Raw genomic sequence first — 14,394 nt, 5'->3', positions numbered from 1 at the left:
GGTCTGGTATCCAGTACGCCAGTGCATCTGGCTCGTGTTCACTTCCTGTCCTTTGTGGTCGAGCCGTGGTGTTAGGGTTCAGGAGAATAGTCTAATAAGCCACCAGCTTGGTCCCCTAGCCTCTTCAAAGCCCTCCCCTGTAGCTCCATTCTTCCTTCCTCCAGTACTGGGGAAGGCCAAGGAAGGCCAGAGGCCAACATGGCAACATTAATCTGCCTCATTAAGTCCCTTTGCTCCAGAGTTGTAGTCATTAGACATACAGTCTGGGCAGCGTAGGAGCCAGGCAGGGGCACTTGGGCTGCTGGACCCTGCCTACCTGTCCCTGGGGAGAGGGATCAGGGAAGGAGGTTTCCTTGGCAGCAGAGTTCCCCCGCATCGAGTGACGATGGCTGCAGAAACAAACTTGCTCTCCACTCCCCTAGTCATAGGCCTACTGGGACGTTCACTGGACACCTACTGTGTGCCCTGGAGCCAGATGTTGTCCGTAAGAAAGGAAGTAACAAAAATAATAGGGAAATGGTTTAGTGGATAAAGTGCCTGCCAGGCAGGCATGTGGACCTGGGTTGGATCCCTGGCATTTATTTGAAATGCTAAGCACGGTGGTGTATCTGTAAAAACAAAACAAAACAAACCTGGGGTATGGGGTGGAGTCAGGCATTCATTGACTAGGCAATGAGCTCTAGGTTCCGTGAGAGGTCCTGCCTCAAAAAACTAGTAAGGAAGGCAGCCAGTGTCACCCTTTGACCGCCATATGTACCAGGGCCCCCTCCTACACACACACACACACACACACACACACACACACACACACACACTGATACTGTAAATGCTGTGGCAGAGAGCAGCAGGTTAGGAGGGATCTGCCTGGGGAAGGAGTGACATTTAAGTCAAAGCCTGGAGAGTTGACAGAGGAGCCGGTCTTTAAAGACCTGGACTCAGAGTTCAGGCAGAACAGGGACTGCCAAGGCCCTGAGCGGGGGTGCTGGCCTGATTCTGACTGACATTTTCACAGGTGCTATCTTGGTTACTTTTCTATTGCTGTGACAAGATACCATGACCGAGGCGAAAGACGGCATTTAATTGGGCTTGTGGTTTCAGAGGGATAGAGGCCATGATGGCAGAACAAAGGCATGGGGGCAGGAACGACAGAACTGCCATCTTGCTGTGCAAGTCTAAATCAGAGAGAACTCTGGGGCTGGTCTTTTGAAACCTCAAAGCCAGTGACACACCTCCTCCAGCACGACCACACCCCCCTAATCCTTCCCAAACAGTTCACTGACTGGGGACCAGATATTCAGAACTATGAGCTTATGGGGCCCATTCTCATTCAAACCACCACAGGTGCTAAGAAAGATGGAGCCTAGGAAATTAGGAAACAGAGAACTGAAGGGAGAAGAAGAGGAACTTGGACACTGTGGGGCCAGTGGTGATGTCATCACTTTTGCTTTCCTGCGCCTTTTCATCCGGACAAGGTGGGTCCCCAAGGGGCTGGCCCATCCCATTGTAAGTGTTGAAGTTGGTGGAGTTCTTCCCATCCTTTGAGCCTTTCCTTCTCCCACTTGGGTAGGTCTCCAAGACCCTCCCTAGACAGCTGAACCCCGCCCCTCTGCAGCCCACCTACCCTCTTATGCTCCACCCTCCCTAGACAGCTGATCCCGCCCCTCTGCAGCCCACCTACCCTCTTATGCTCCACCCTCCCTAGACAGCTGACCCCGCCCCTCTGCAGCCCACCTACCCTCTTATGCTCCGTCCACACTCAGCTTGTGCTTTCTTCTTGCTATGCCAAGGATTGAACCCTGGGTCGTGTGCTAGGTGGAGGTGCTACCTCCCAGTCCGGCTTTCCCACTCAGGGCTCAGCTGCAGCAAGGACTATTTTTCCATTGTCCATGGCTCTGTATCATCTGAAAAAGAACTCCCTCGCTTCTGTACCTGGGGAAACAGAAGTGCGGAGGATACAAGCCAGAGTGGGCAAAGCAGACTGAGGTGGCCAAGCCCAGCCACCTGGGCTCCCTGAGCATCTACAGGTATGCCATGGTGTGTTTTGAGTGCCTGCGTGTACCCTGTGCCCAACTGAAGACATGTCCAGGTGAGGAAGCTGAGGCTGGGAGGTCAGAGCTGAGCCACTGGGTCTCTAGCACCTTCTCTCCACTCCAGCCACTCCTCAGGTAGGGCCCCCAAAGCTGGTGACCCCAATTTCTCCAGCTAAGGCAGCTCGTTAGCATCTCAAAGCCTGCCTGCTGCCATGTATATTCATGGAGCTTCAAAGAAGCCTCTCAGACAGGGCTCACTTCCTCCCTGAGCAAATTCCTGCCTTCTTGGAGGCAGAAACCTGGTCTGACTGGACCCCTCAATCCCCAAGAAAGATGCTACTTCTGGCTCTAAGGACTAAATGTTTGTTCTGCCTGGTCAGTTGGGGAAGGCGTGGAGACTCTGAGTGTATGGTCTTGTTCCATCCTGATCTCACCTTGGGGGCCATGGAGAATGAAGGTGGGGCCCCAAGGCAAGGACATGCTAGGGTTCCCTGGCCACCGAGGCAGCCTGCTCTTCTGGCTCACAGTGTACTTTGTGAGCGTCATGCCTGCGTTCTGAATGCTTGGAGCATTTTTAAACCAAGAAGTTAGGGGAGGGGTGGAGCCGGAGCCGAATGCCTCATGGATGCTGGAGAAGCACTCCGCTGCTGAGCCTCGGCACTAGCCAGAGGGCTTCTAAAGAACAAGGGCTGAGGTAGTAAGTGTGCCCTGCGCCCACTTCTAGCCACCACACTGCTGGGAGCGTCCCCGCTTCCCCTCTGCTCAGCCAGCCCCTTTGCTCCTCCTATTCTTCCAGGCATGGTCTGTGCTGTCTCCTTTCAGGCACCTCCTCTGGAAGGCCACACCCTTCTCTATCCCTTTCCTGACACCACCAGCCCCCATCCCCACCCGTGCACTTAGGAAATCGAGGCTCAGAGAGGTGGGTCTGTTGCCATGGTCACACAGTATGTACTTGGTGAGGTGGGGTTTGGTGCCTGTGTGCTTGTCACTTGCCCCCCTGCGCCGCTGCTTTCTCCTGGTCATCCCACGGCAGTTCCTGCTGGGATCCCCCTGCTAGCCGGAATGTACTTTATAGGTCATGTCCCCCCACCCTCGCCCCCTCCCGTGAATATGCATCCTATGGACTTGACTTAGGGCTACAGAGGTATGGACAGGTGTTTGCCAAATAGAAGAAAACGTAGATAAAAATGCTAGGGACCAGCTTCTGCCATCCTCACAATATGGAGTTAAGGCATAGCCCCTGGGGACTTGCCTTAGTGGGGATCCCCATCAGCACACTCAGGAGTTGGGGGGCTACTGTCACACGCTCTACCCATAGGGAACTAGCTGTCTGAGAGTGGTGACTGAGGGAGGAGGAACAGCAGGGAGAACGTGTTGGCTGAGTCGCTCAGCAAGCACCACTTGAGAGCCGTTACTGTATTCCGGGCACCGTGCTGGGCCATGGGGCATAACTGCACATAGCTCAGACCGGTTCTGCCCTCACAGACTCCTACAGGGGTCAGAGAGCGAGCAGATAGGACTGCCAGAAATACTACAGTGTGGGAAGGAACCTGTGGGGATTGAGGGATGGGGCAGAGAGGGGTGGGAGTTCTCAGAAGCTTTGGGGATGAGTTACTGAGCCTGGCCGAAACACAGGTGGGCTGTGCAGGTCTTTTCTGTGCAAAGGCCCTGGGGTGAGGGGGGAGCTGGGCTCACCCAGAGGGTGGGGGGTAGAGGTGGCATGCTGGAGGCCCTGAGGACTAAGGTGTTAGGGTGGCGGTTGGGTTCGGTTTGTGCTGTGGAGAGGCTACTGTGAAGCACAGTTTGCGAGGGCCCAGGTGGATATGGAGACTCCACTAAGGGGGGAGCTATTTTTAGGGGTGGTAAAGGTGACCTAAATCAAAATCAGGGCTGGGTGGAGGCGGAAAGGAGGTTCGCTGAGCTCTCAGGGAGGAGGTGTTACTGGTTGGTGAGATGGTCTTGGGGGCTGGAGACATCTGGTGTCCACCTGCTGAAGAGACCCCAGCTCACCTCAGACTCCTGTCAGTCTGGGATTGGCAGGTCTACTGGAGGTGAAAATCACACCCCCCTGAGAGCCAGTAGCCCCCTGGGGGTATTGGAACATCAGGTACCCATTTTAATTCTCCTGCAGTCTGCTGCTTTATCGGGTCCTATTTGGAGTTTTATTATTATTGCTGTTAATGGTTAGAAAAAGCCTTTTAATTAAAGCTGCAGGTTGGAGCTGCCGCCTGAGCCCCTGGGGTGGGTGGGAAGGAGCCTTGCCAAGCCTTGCAGAGCTGAGGCTTCGAGCTGAGGTCCCGGGCTCCTGAGGAGAGACTGAGGTAGAGGGCCTCAGTCCTTCTCTCTGGGCAAACATCTTCCCAGAACAGATCATTTAACATTATTTCCTGATTTGAACTCCTAGCTGGCTCTTGGGTGCTCCGTCTTGTGGAAGCCGTGAGCCTAGAGAACTTGGACATAACTCACTGGCTGTAGGACCTGGACAAGGGACTTTGTGGCTGCCAGCTCAGTTTTCTGTGCCTCCTAGAACCATTAAAAACAATAAGGAGATAGCTCAAGGACTAGGCTGAAGGCCGAGCACACGCTGTCTTGCCGCTAAGCCCTGCCTGTTAGAAGTGCCCTGGGAATATTAGCTGCTGACCTGAGGGCTTCCCTCCTCCTCCTAGCCCAGAGCACTATGGATCCTCTTCGCCCTGCCTGCACTGGGAAGCCCTCCCAGACTTTTCCCAGGACCTTCTTTCCCAGAGGAAATAAATGCCACCTTGAGTGACTGGCTACCTTTGGGATGGGACACAAAAACTCAGGGCCTACAGGATCTGACAAGTGGGGTTGCTTTGCAGACTCTTATTTGCAAGAGCAGCTCATGCCCAGGGCCATTCTCCTCAAGGGGACAAGTGCCTTTCTAGGTCTTATCCTGAGTTCTGCCTGTACCTACAGAACAGCTTGTGTATGTTGCCCTGGGCTTCCCGGTGCTTCTGCTGCCTCATTCTCCCACCCCCTACCCCCTTAACCCTGTGCCCACTGATGCAGACAAGTTTCTGGCCGCCAAGGTGACCCAGCTGACAACTGTTGGCTCCCCATGCTGGAACCTTCCATCTTCTAGGATATTTGCACTGGCTTGTCCCTCTGCCCTGGACTCGCAGCTCCTCACATCCACAGGGATCTTTCTACATAGTGCTTGGCCTGAGTTCAGATATCACTCATTTGTATTTTGCTTATATCTTTGCTCCAATGAGTAGAACACTGGCTACTGTGCCAGAGTCTGGGGACAAGTGATTCTTAGCATGTGTCATGTGTCATGTGGATGGGACTGGAGTAGAATTTGGTCCCACTGTCCCTGGGGAAGGAGAACAAGGAGCCTTTTTCTTCAAGGGAGGACCCACCATCAACCTGCCCTACTGCCTGCTGCCCTGGCTCTCATTATGCCTAAGGTGTGCTGTGAGTTCATCAAGGCTTTTGTCTCACAGAAGTCAGCCTTGCTTGTGCTTCCTTCCCGAAGAGACACTCTTCTTCTCCCTGGGACCCCTGAATCATGGGTCCCCCTATTTGTCTCCAGTGTCTGTCTCTGCCCGCAATGCTTTCTCCTGGCAGTTTAGTTATTGGAAGCTTCTGAACTTGGGAGTATAAAGAGGGACTGGAGAGATGGCTCAGTTGGGAAAGGCTTGCCTTCTGCCTGCAAGGACCTGAGTTTGAACCCCAGAACCCATTTAAAAATGCTGGGTGTGGGGCACGCTTGGAACCCTGAAGTTGGAGAGGTGTTGGCAAGGGGATCCCTGGAGCTCACTGGCCAACTAGTGTAGTCTGATTGGTGAGCTCCTCCTGGCCAATAAAAGACTGCCTCAAAGGGGGTGGGCGGTGTTCCTGCCATAGCAGCCAGGCTTGTCTCCAGTCCCACCCCCATCCTCAAGCACACTTTTTTATTTTAAGGGAAGGAGGATTCATTCTAGGGGGCTGGAGAGTTCTGAGATTGAGACTTAATGTAGTGCTTCCCCACCCCCTCTAGCCCTGGCTGATTGGGGACGCCAAGTTCATTTTACAAGCTAGAAGATGATGCTTAGCAATATGTTACTGGGGCAGGGGACAAAGTGCAGTGCAGACTGAACTCCAGGCTGGCTCACACGTCCTCTGGAGGTATGTCTTGATCCAACCCTGAGGCAGAGCTAGAACTGACAGGCATGACCACCCTAGCATCATCCTGAAGAGGAGAGAAACTGTGGTGGGGACAGTGACCACTGGATCAGGTGCCCACACACACTGGATCAGGTGCCCTGCTGGGGAGGCAGGGACCCAGGGCCAGGTCAAATGGCGGTGGCTCTAAGGTGGCAGCAGCCAAGATGGGCCCCTCGACTTGGGTCGTCACCCCTGTCATGCTGGGTTCTTAGGGTTCCAGGCTGTTGCAGCTGTAAGAACTCTACTCAGCAGGGCAGTCCCCCCTCAAGATGTTTTATGCCCAGACTTAGTGTGTATCCTTGAGATGGGGCCCTGGGCCCTTGCCACCAGGCTGGTTGCTGTCTGCCCCCTGGGCTAGGATTTAGAGGATGCTGACCCCAGTTAGTGGATTCCAGCCCCATCTCCCTTTATCTTCACCATTATGTCAAGAACGAACGGGGCTTGACTTGACTGAAGAGAATGCTGAGACCCTGAGAGGGGAGGGGAGGTAGGGAAGAAAGGGCTGGGAGTCTCGGAGGTCTGTAGCTGTGTGGGCCGGCAGCTTATGTCCTTGATCCTCAGGGTCCCTGGCTGTTCAGGATGCTGTGGAGTGGGGCAGGGGCTGCAAGGGAAGCTCCTTAGGCTGTGTGGCACACTGAAGCTGGACATATGTGGGGAGCCTTGTCTGCTGTGAGCTGGGTGCTGGCGGGGACCCAGCCATGAGTAACAGGGTGGCAGGGAGGCCCATCTGGAAGCTGCTAGAACGATAGTAAAAAACCACCAGTCATTCATTTAGTAAACATGTGTTGAATGTCAGCTGTGTTCAAGGGCCTGGGTAGCCTGACCTCTGCCCTCAGAAATCACCAGCCTAGGTGGAACCATCAGATAATTAAATACAACCAGGCAACAGAAGAACCCCCAACTTAGGCAGGGGTTGGGAAATCATCCTTGGGAAGAGTCATTTGAGCTAAACTCTGAAAAATACGTGACAACTACCCAGGTGAAAAGGAGGGACGGCCATTCTGGGCAGGGAGATAAGATGGCGAAGATGCCAAGGCACAAGGAATATCCTGTGTGTGGTAGGAATATGCCCCTAGCAGGGAAACCTGAGGGGGAGGGCGGAATCTGTTGAAACGGTGGGGACTTAGCAGCCTCTAGAGGGTCTGCAGACTCCCCTTAGAGTGGGAGCCCCATAGGGTCTGAGGTGTGCGTTTCAGGATGCTCTGCCCAACCCCTACTTTAGGGAATGTAGCCAGCAGAGCCCCTACCCCAGATGGGGACATCAGCGAAAACCATGTGTGTGGAGCTTGAGGTGAACCGCAGAGGAGCTTGCCTGGAGAGAGGTGGAGCCCAGTGATGGCTTTTGCCTGGGATCCGCAGTCCTGGCAAAGGTGTCCAGAGGTGACTAGTAAGTAGAACAGTCTCTGGAGTCCCCTCCTGTAGAAGAAGACTATTCCAGGCTGAGTGGAGGAGGCAGAGGAGGAAGGGAGACAGTTGAGGAGCAGAGCTGAGGTGGGGAATCTGGAGTAGCCAATGGTGTCCCATTTAGCATATTTGTGGTTGACTGCCATTGTGAATATTCCCCCCACAAACACAGGGAACTCTAGTTCCCAACCTTCTTCAGGAAATAGAGCCCCAGATTGGAGCCCTGATGTCACCTCACCCCTCTGGCTACCTATCAGTATGTGCAGACCTGCCTCAGGAAATTCGCCTGCTCTGGAAGTGAAGACAAGACAAAAGTGGGGTGGGTGTCCCTGGAGCACCCACACACACTTGAGAGCTGGGTCGGGGCTACCCTACTCTGTCTTGTGATTCATTTCTCGTGGCTGTTTCTAGGGTGCAGGGGCTGTGTGATTCACCATCCCTGGGACATAAGGTGGTAGGAATGGGGTGGCTTTTGGAGGAAGCCGCTGGAGGTTCCTTATAAGCCACCATACCTGTGCCTCTGGACACACAGCAGCCTAGGCCAGGGCTCACTGCTTGGGACCTTGGCCATCCAAAGAAATGACCACACCAGAGGTTGGTGTGAGCTGCTGGACCAGGGCTGAGCGGAGAAGGGAGGGATTGCTTCTCAGAAAGCCCCTCCCTCTGGTCCTTCTAGTGGGAACCTGGGCTTCTGGGACGACAGGACAGGCCCTTCGGTGGCTGTCTGGAGGCTGTGGGAAAGGGGTTGAGTACAAGCCGAAGAGCTCCATTACTAGGACTGAGAGGCGGAGGGGGTGGCATAAGTAGCTGTCACTGCAGGGGTGAGTCAGGCACCACTGGTAGCATTGAGTCAGCCCCAGGGAAGAGGGGAAGAGACACAACCAAGGTCAATCCCAGCAGGGTGGGGCCTGAGCCCCTCTAACCTCCCTAGGCCCCCTCTGGAGTAGACAGCCAACCTCAGTGCTGGCTTCCTCTGAGGAGAGAGGGGCACTCCCATTCATTACCCTGGTGTCGAGAGAGGCACTGAGGCCCAGTTCGCTCCGCGCGGGCTGCAAGCCTCTCTCTTCAGATCCTTCGACGCTGATCAAGTCACAGCCAGTCCTAGGGCCCTTGCCCAGCCATCCTCTCTCTGCAGAACCTGCTGCCAGTTCTTATCCTTTCTGTGACCTGTGGTTTTCTCTGATCCAGGCCCCTGCGGCACAGATCACACACGATCCTTTTACCAGCTTTGTCTACCCCGGGCCAGGAGCTCAGAGCAGTGAGTGTCTTGGTGACTGTCCTACCCCAGCCCAGCAAGAACTCCTGGCTCTTGTCAAGTACATGTTGTGTGCAGGCAGGATGGCCCCACTTGCACAGGACTCTGAGCCCACAGTCACCCTTTGAGAGTGGAACCATTTCCTCTCTTCATAGGTAGGAGAAGCCCCTTGACTCGAAAGCCTCTCTGTTCCTGCAGGAGGAGGTGAGTGTGGTCCGAGGCAGTCCGTCTCGGAGCCCTGCATCCAGGTCAGACTATTCCGGTGCCTACTTAGGCACTTAGTAAATACTGGCTTGGCAAAGATGGGAGACAGGTTTTCTAGAGTCACCCGGTCAGTGGAGGAGGAGCTGGCCGTCTTCCTACTCCGTCCTTGCAGGTACATTGTCCTCAGAACTCAGTGGGCACCATGGCAGCCCACCTTCTGCCAGCTGGCGATATGGACTCAGCTCCCTGTAGACACCTCATCCAATCTAGTTTCTTTTCTTGAGAGCAGGCAGAGGCAGAACACTTGGGTCAGGGCATCAGAGCCAAGAGAGTTATTCCCCTAGGAGTCTCTGGCCAGAAACTAGACCTCTGAGGTCCAGGGAGTGGGCGGGAACACCCTCAGAGCAGCCAGAGTGGTCCTGGGCTCGGCAATGCTCCTTTCCTCTTCCTGAGCAAGATCTGCTCACCCAGAAGGCAGAGTCAGAAGCCTTTGGGCCGGGAGCCCCCACGGTCTTCCTCTTGCTGTGTTTGGGACAAACCACTCCTCTTGGAGCCTCAGATTCCTCTTTGAGAGTTAAGTGCAGCGTGGCTCTCTGTGCACCGAGGGAAGCTTTGGGGCGTATTAATAGAGAAGAATGGGGCCATCTTTTGGATTGAACTGAGGGGGTTGATGGGATGGACAGGTGAGGGTGTCAGGCTAGAAACCTATCTAGGAAAAAGGGCTGGAGGCCTCAACGTGGAAGCTTCCCAAGCCTTGAACGCCAGGCCCAACTCCCACCAAAGGCCCCGTGACATCCTCAGTCCCAGTTGATTAATGGCCACAGCGTACATGGGCGCCAGCAGCTACCCCCCTCAGTGAAATCCAGCTATGATCTATGGGATTGGGTCCCTCAGGGAGCAACCATCTGAGCTCAGAGAAGCTCCAGAAGTGGGTCAGCGCTGGGCGGGGCCTGGATGGAAGCAGCCAGCTGGAAGGGAGGGGCTCAGACTGTCCTCTCTTCCCAGATGTCAGTGGCATACCTAGGACTTCATGGCAGAGGGACTTGTGACAGTGTTTGTAGCCTGAGAGGCACTCACAACTACTGGCAGGGGTGTTTCCCCCTCTGACTTATGGCAGAAACCTAAAACCAAAGCTAGTGTGTGGTACTGGATGCTTTAGACCTCAGGCAGCCAGGGAAGGCCTCTCAGCTGGGGTGACACAGGAGAAACTAAGGAATGAGAACCAGTTGTGTGCTGGGAAAAGTGAGCCTGTGGTAGCACCAAGGACTTACCTGAGTTGGTCTTTTGGGGAAGGAAGAGTGAGGAGGGCCTGGGGCAAGTGGTGGCAGGCTGTTGAGGAAGAGTGAGGGACACAGTGCTAGGAATTGAGCAGGAATAAAGGAAGACCTTAAAGAGCCTTCTGAATCTCAATTAGAAGTTTAGGGGGCTAGAGAGATGGCTCAGCTGTTGAGTGCACTGACTGCTCTTCCAGAGGATCCTGGTTCAATTCCCAGCATTCACATGGCAGTTCACAACTGTCTGATGATGTGGGATTTCCCTCTGTATGCTGTGATAGCCATTAATGAATAAAGAAACTGCTTTGGACCTAGAGTAGGGCGGAACTCAGCTAGGCGGGAAAAACTAAACTAGATGCTGGGAGAAAGAAGGTGGAGTCAGAGAGAAGCCATGGAGCTGCCAGAGATAGACGCTGGGGACTTTACCCGGAAAGCCATGCCACGTGACAATACACAGATTAATAGAAATGGGCTAAATTAATATATAAGAGTTAGCCAATAAAATGCTAGAGCCAATGGGTCAAGCAGTGATTTAAACAATACAGTTTCTGTGTGATTATTTTGGGCCTAAGCTAGCCGGACGGCCGGGAACCAACAAGCAGCCTCCCACTACAGTCTGAAACTACAGCTCCATGGGATCCACCACCCTTACACAGGAATACACACACATACATAGGCAAAACACAAATGCACTTAAACATAAAAGTAAATAAAAAAGTTTAGATCTTGGGGAGGGGAGGCAGCAGCTCCCTCTCTGATTCACACAGGCCACTCTGTCCCCCACGGGAGTGAATTGGAGGCCACTTGGGAGAGACAGTCTGGAGAGGTAGCTGGTGCAGACAACCTGACAAACAATAGCTGTGACTTGGGCATGGAATCTGGGGGGTGGAGTCCAGGCATGGCGTTCTTGTTGAAGCCACTCACTGGGCTTCCACTGGGCAGCCACTGATGTAAGTGGCTCAATCCCATGCTCCTGTGCTCCTCACACAAGGCCTAGGAGTCCTGTTATAGAGGTGACACCACATGAGACAAATGTCCTCAATTTGCTCATGAGCACTCAGCTGGGAAGGAGCTGATTTTGGATTTCTCCCCACTTTTAACGCCTCCCTGAATCCCCATTCCATCTGGACCCCAAGGCTACACCTCTTCAAGGTGAAAATGGGATGTTTGGGGCTGCCTGGAGTCCCCACCTCCCTGTCCAGTAAATTTGAACCACATCTGTGTATGCATGTGTGAGCATCCACTCCGCTCATCAGAGAACTGAGGACAGGATCGGGCTGAGAGCAGACCTGGGTCTAGAGCAGCATACCTGGGTGTACACCAGCATCTGGAGGGCCTAGCTGTATGCTTCCCTGGGTTTGGAGGGGTGCATCCCGGTGCATGCCTGGGTCTGGAGGGGCCCAGCCAGGTGCATGTCTAGGTCTGGAGGAGTCCATCCAGCCTGGTGCATGCCTGGGTCTGGAGGGACGCATCCCGGTGCATGCCTGGGTCTGGAGGGGCCAAGCCAGGTGCATGCCTGGGTCTGGAGGGGCCAAGCCAGGTGCATGCCTGGGTCTGGAGGGGCGCATCCCAGTGATGCCTAGGTCTGGAGGGGCCCAGCTGTGATGCTCAGATGCCTGTCAGCAGGAGTGCTAATAGGCACCATGTGGCCGCTAGCCCTTGGCCACAACTGACATGTGCTGTCTCTAGGCCACTCATGTCTGTGCCTTGACAGAGGACCTTCCAGTAGGGTAGATACTGCCATGAAGGCTAGTGGCTCCAGTGGCCAGCCTAGTGGCTCCAATGGCATAGGTGGTGGTGCTGGGAGGGGAGAATTCTTGCTCACAGTGCCAGGGAGCCCAGCTTGGAGTGGATTGAAGAGGCTTATTGTAGGAGGCCTACTCTGGGAAGCGTTCTGGATGAGTTGTGGGAAGTCAGGCCCTTCCTGATTTGAACTCCCCAAGTGGATACTGACAGTGGAGAGGGGATAGATTTTAAGGCTGACTGATCTGAACTTTGCTCCCCACATCACTAGCTTTGTGAACTTGGGCAGCTAATGTCACCTCTTCATGAGCATCATTTCACAGGAGTGCCAGGGACAGCAAAACCCTTTGGTGGGGAGCACAAGAGTTAGCACCCTGTTCATGTCACCTCCCCAAAGCTCATCATCCACCACCTGACAGTGAGCCTGACACTGTGGGCCTCTCCATCCGTTGTGACTGCCTCTGCACTCCCATTGGGGGAACTGAGCCCCCACAGCTGAACTGGCGCACGATCTCACAGCCAGCCACGCTTCTCTCCATGTCCTCTCCATTGTCTTCCTCTTCCTGCCCCATTCTCAACAGGCCAGCTGGTGCAGGGCAGAGCCTGCTCTTCGAAGTGTGTGGTTTCAGCACCATGGCCAGTGGCCAGCTGGTGGAAGTGGTTGAGGGACTGTCCTTACTTGCTGTGTGGAGGAGGCTGCAGGCTCTGGGAAGGTCCCCAAAGCCAAAGGGCCCCTTTGCCCTGGTATAGAGTCTACTGGACATAGTGAGTACCTCCTGGGAGGGGAGCAGCCAACATGCCACCTCCCAGTCCAGACACTGCCACCCCCTTTCTAGACCTTAGCATCGCCATGGAAACAATGCAGGAATGTACTCCCAAACACCTAGCTTCAGGAAGCTCAGGTTGATGTGGCCTTGGGAAGCCCCAGTGCTGCATCTCGTGGGATTGGTTTTTTCCCCCAGCCACTCTACAAATGAGAAGATCAAGGCTATGGGGAAGGGAAGACAAGGTTCGTGGAATGTCCCAGCACTCAGGCAAGGCTCTTAGGTGTCAGCTTATGTCCATTGCATAGATAGGCATGTTGAAACAAAGTGGGCGTCTTTGGGGACCTGCGCTAACTGCCTGGAAACCAGAACCTGGCTCTTCTCGCTGGATGTATGATGAATGTGTGGGGTTTGCCTCAGTTTACCCGCTCCATCCCACTGTGGGTAGAGACTGAGGTCTGGGCCAAGGCTCATGGTCACAGCACATCTTGTGGACATGGACATAGTTGGCCTGGGTTCAGATTCAGCCCTGAACTCTCCAGCCATGAGACTTGGCTGCTTGTGTGTGAAACGGGGGAAGACAGGACCCACATTACATGATTCTTAGGAGGATGGACTCAGACAGGACAGGCCTGAGCTTTGCTGTTGGGAACTTCGTGATCAGCAGTAGTGTCACCTGTTGTCAGGTCCTAGGTAAATGTGTGTGAGCAGCTGCACCAGAGAGCGGCAGAGTCACCTGCCAGGCCACCACAGGGGCTTTCTCCAGGCCCGCAGGACAGCTTCCCAATCTGTTCCATTCTTCATTCTGCAGATGTCTGCTCCCCACTTGCATGGCCAGAGGGCCTGCCTCGGAACTCATTCTGCATTTGGGCAGGGCTCAAGGTATGTGCAGGGCTGTGACCCCACGCTGGATAATGGGGAGACCAGCTGTCTGTGAGGCTCAGAAAGAGCTGCTTGCATTCACAGGGCTGGTGGGCTGATGAGGCAGCTCTGAACAGGCCTCAGCAGGCAGGCACTGGTGGCTTAGCACCAGCACCCAGGCCCAAGCAGAGCTGTAGGGGAGGCCTCTGGCATGCCATGGGATCCCACAGAGAGCATGCGGAGTGAGGAGGGTGTTCACAGCTGAGATTGGCAGATGGTGCTGCGGATGGAGGAGCAGAGCCCACGACATGGTGCAGGCAGGAGAAACAGGTTGTGCCTGGAGTGTGGAGTGGGCTGAGGAGCTGCAGATCTACGCAGAGGAGGTGGCTCATCTGCGGCGCCGTCTTACACAAGCCCCTTTGTTTTCTTGCTTGCCTCCCTGGCATAGCTCAAGGAGTTCCAGACCTCCAGACCCCACCCTGACCCCACCTCATGCCTGCCAGCCCAGGTCCTTGCCCACCCGCCTCTCTGCTCTGGAAACTGAGTCACAGTCTGACCTTGAAGTCTATTCCAATGAAATGAATCCCACACTGGGCAAGGGTGGGTTGATTATGGGAGGCACCGATTATGGGGAATGAGTCTCCTCCTCGCAGGCTCTTTGGCGCTACTGCTGGAGATTCTGAGGGAGC

At 54.6% G+C, this 14,394-nt stretch overlaps 1 protein-coding gene across 5 annotated transcripts in view; it reads left to right on the top strand.

The window, feature by feature from the left end:
* Positions 1-14,394, top strand: part of Dlgap4 (DLG associated protein 4) — a 149,299-nt gene that overhangs the window by 27,777 nt on the left and 107,128 nt on the right. The window contains exon 1 of one of the 5 annotated variants that reach the window (XM_085697140.2): positions 1,346-1,472. The exons of the other annotated variants lie outside the window; for them this stretch is intronic. The gene's annotated coding sequence lies outside the window, so the exon portion shown is untranslated. Of the gene's footprint in view, positions 1-1,345; positions 1,473-14,394 lie in introns of those variants that run through there. 5 annotated transcript variants of the gene reach the window in all.

This window comes from Myodes glareolus, chromosome 10 (genome assembly GCF_982192425.1).
Source record: "Myodes glareolus chromosome 10, mMyoGla1.1, whole genome shotgun sequence".
NCBI lineage: Eukaryota > Metazoa > Chordata > Mammalia > Rodentia > Cricetidae > Myodes > Myodes glareolus.
The sequence above is the reverse complement of the archived record's forward strand: the minus strand, read 5'-3'. Positions and strand labels throughout refer to the sequence as shown.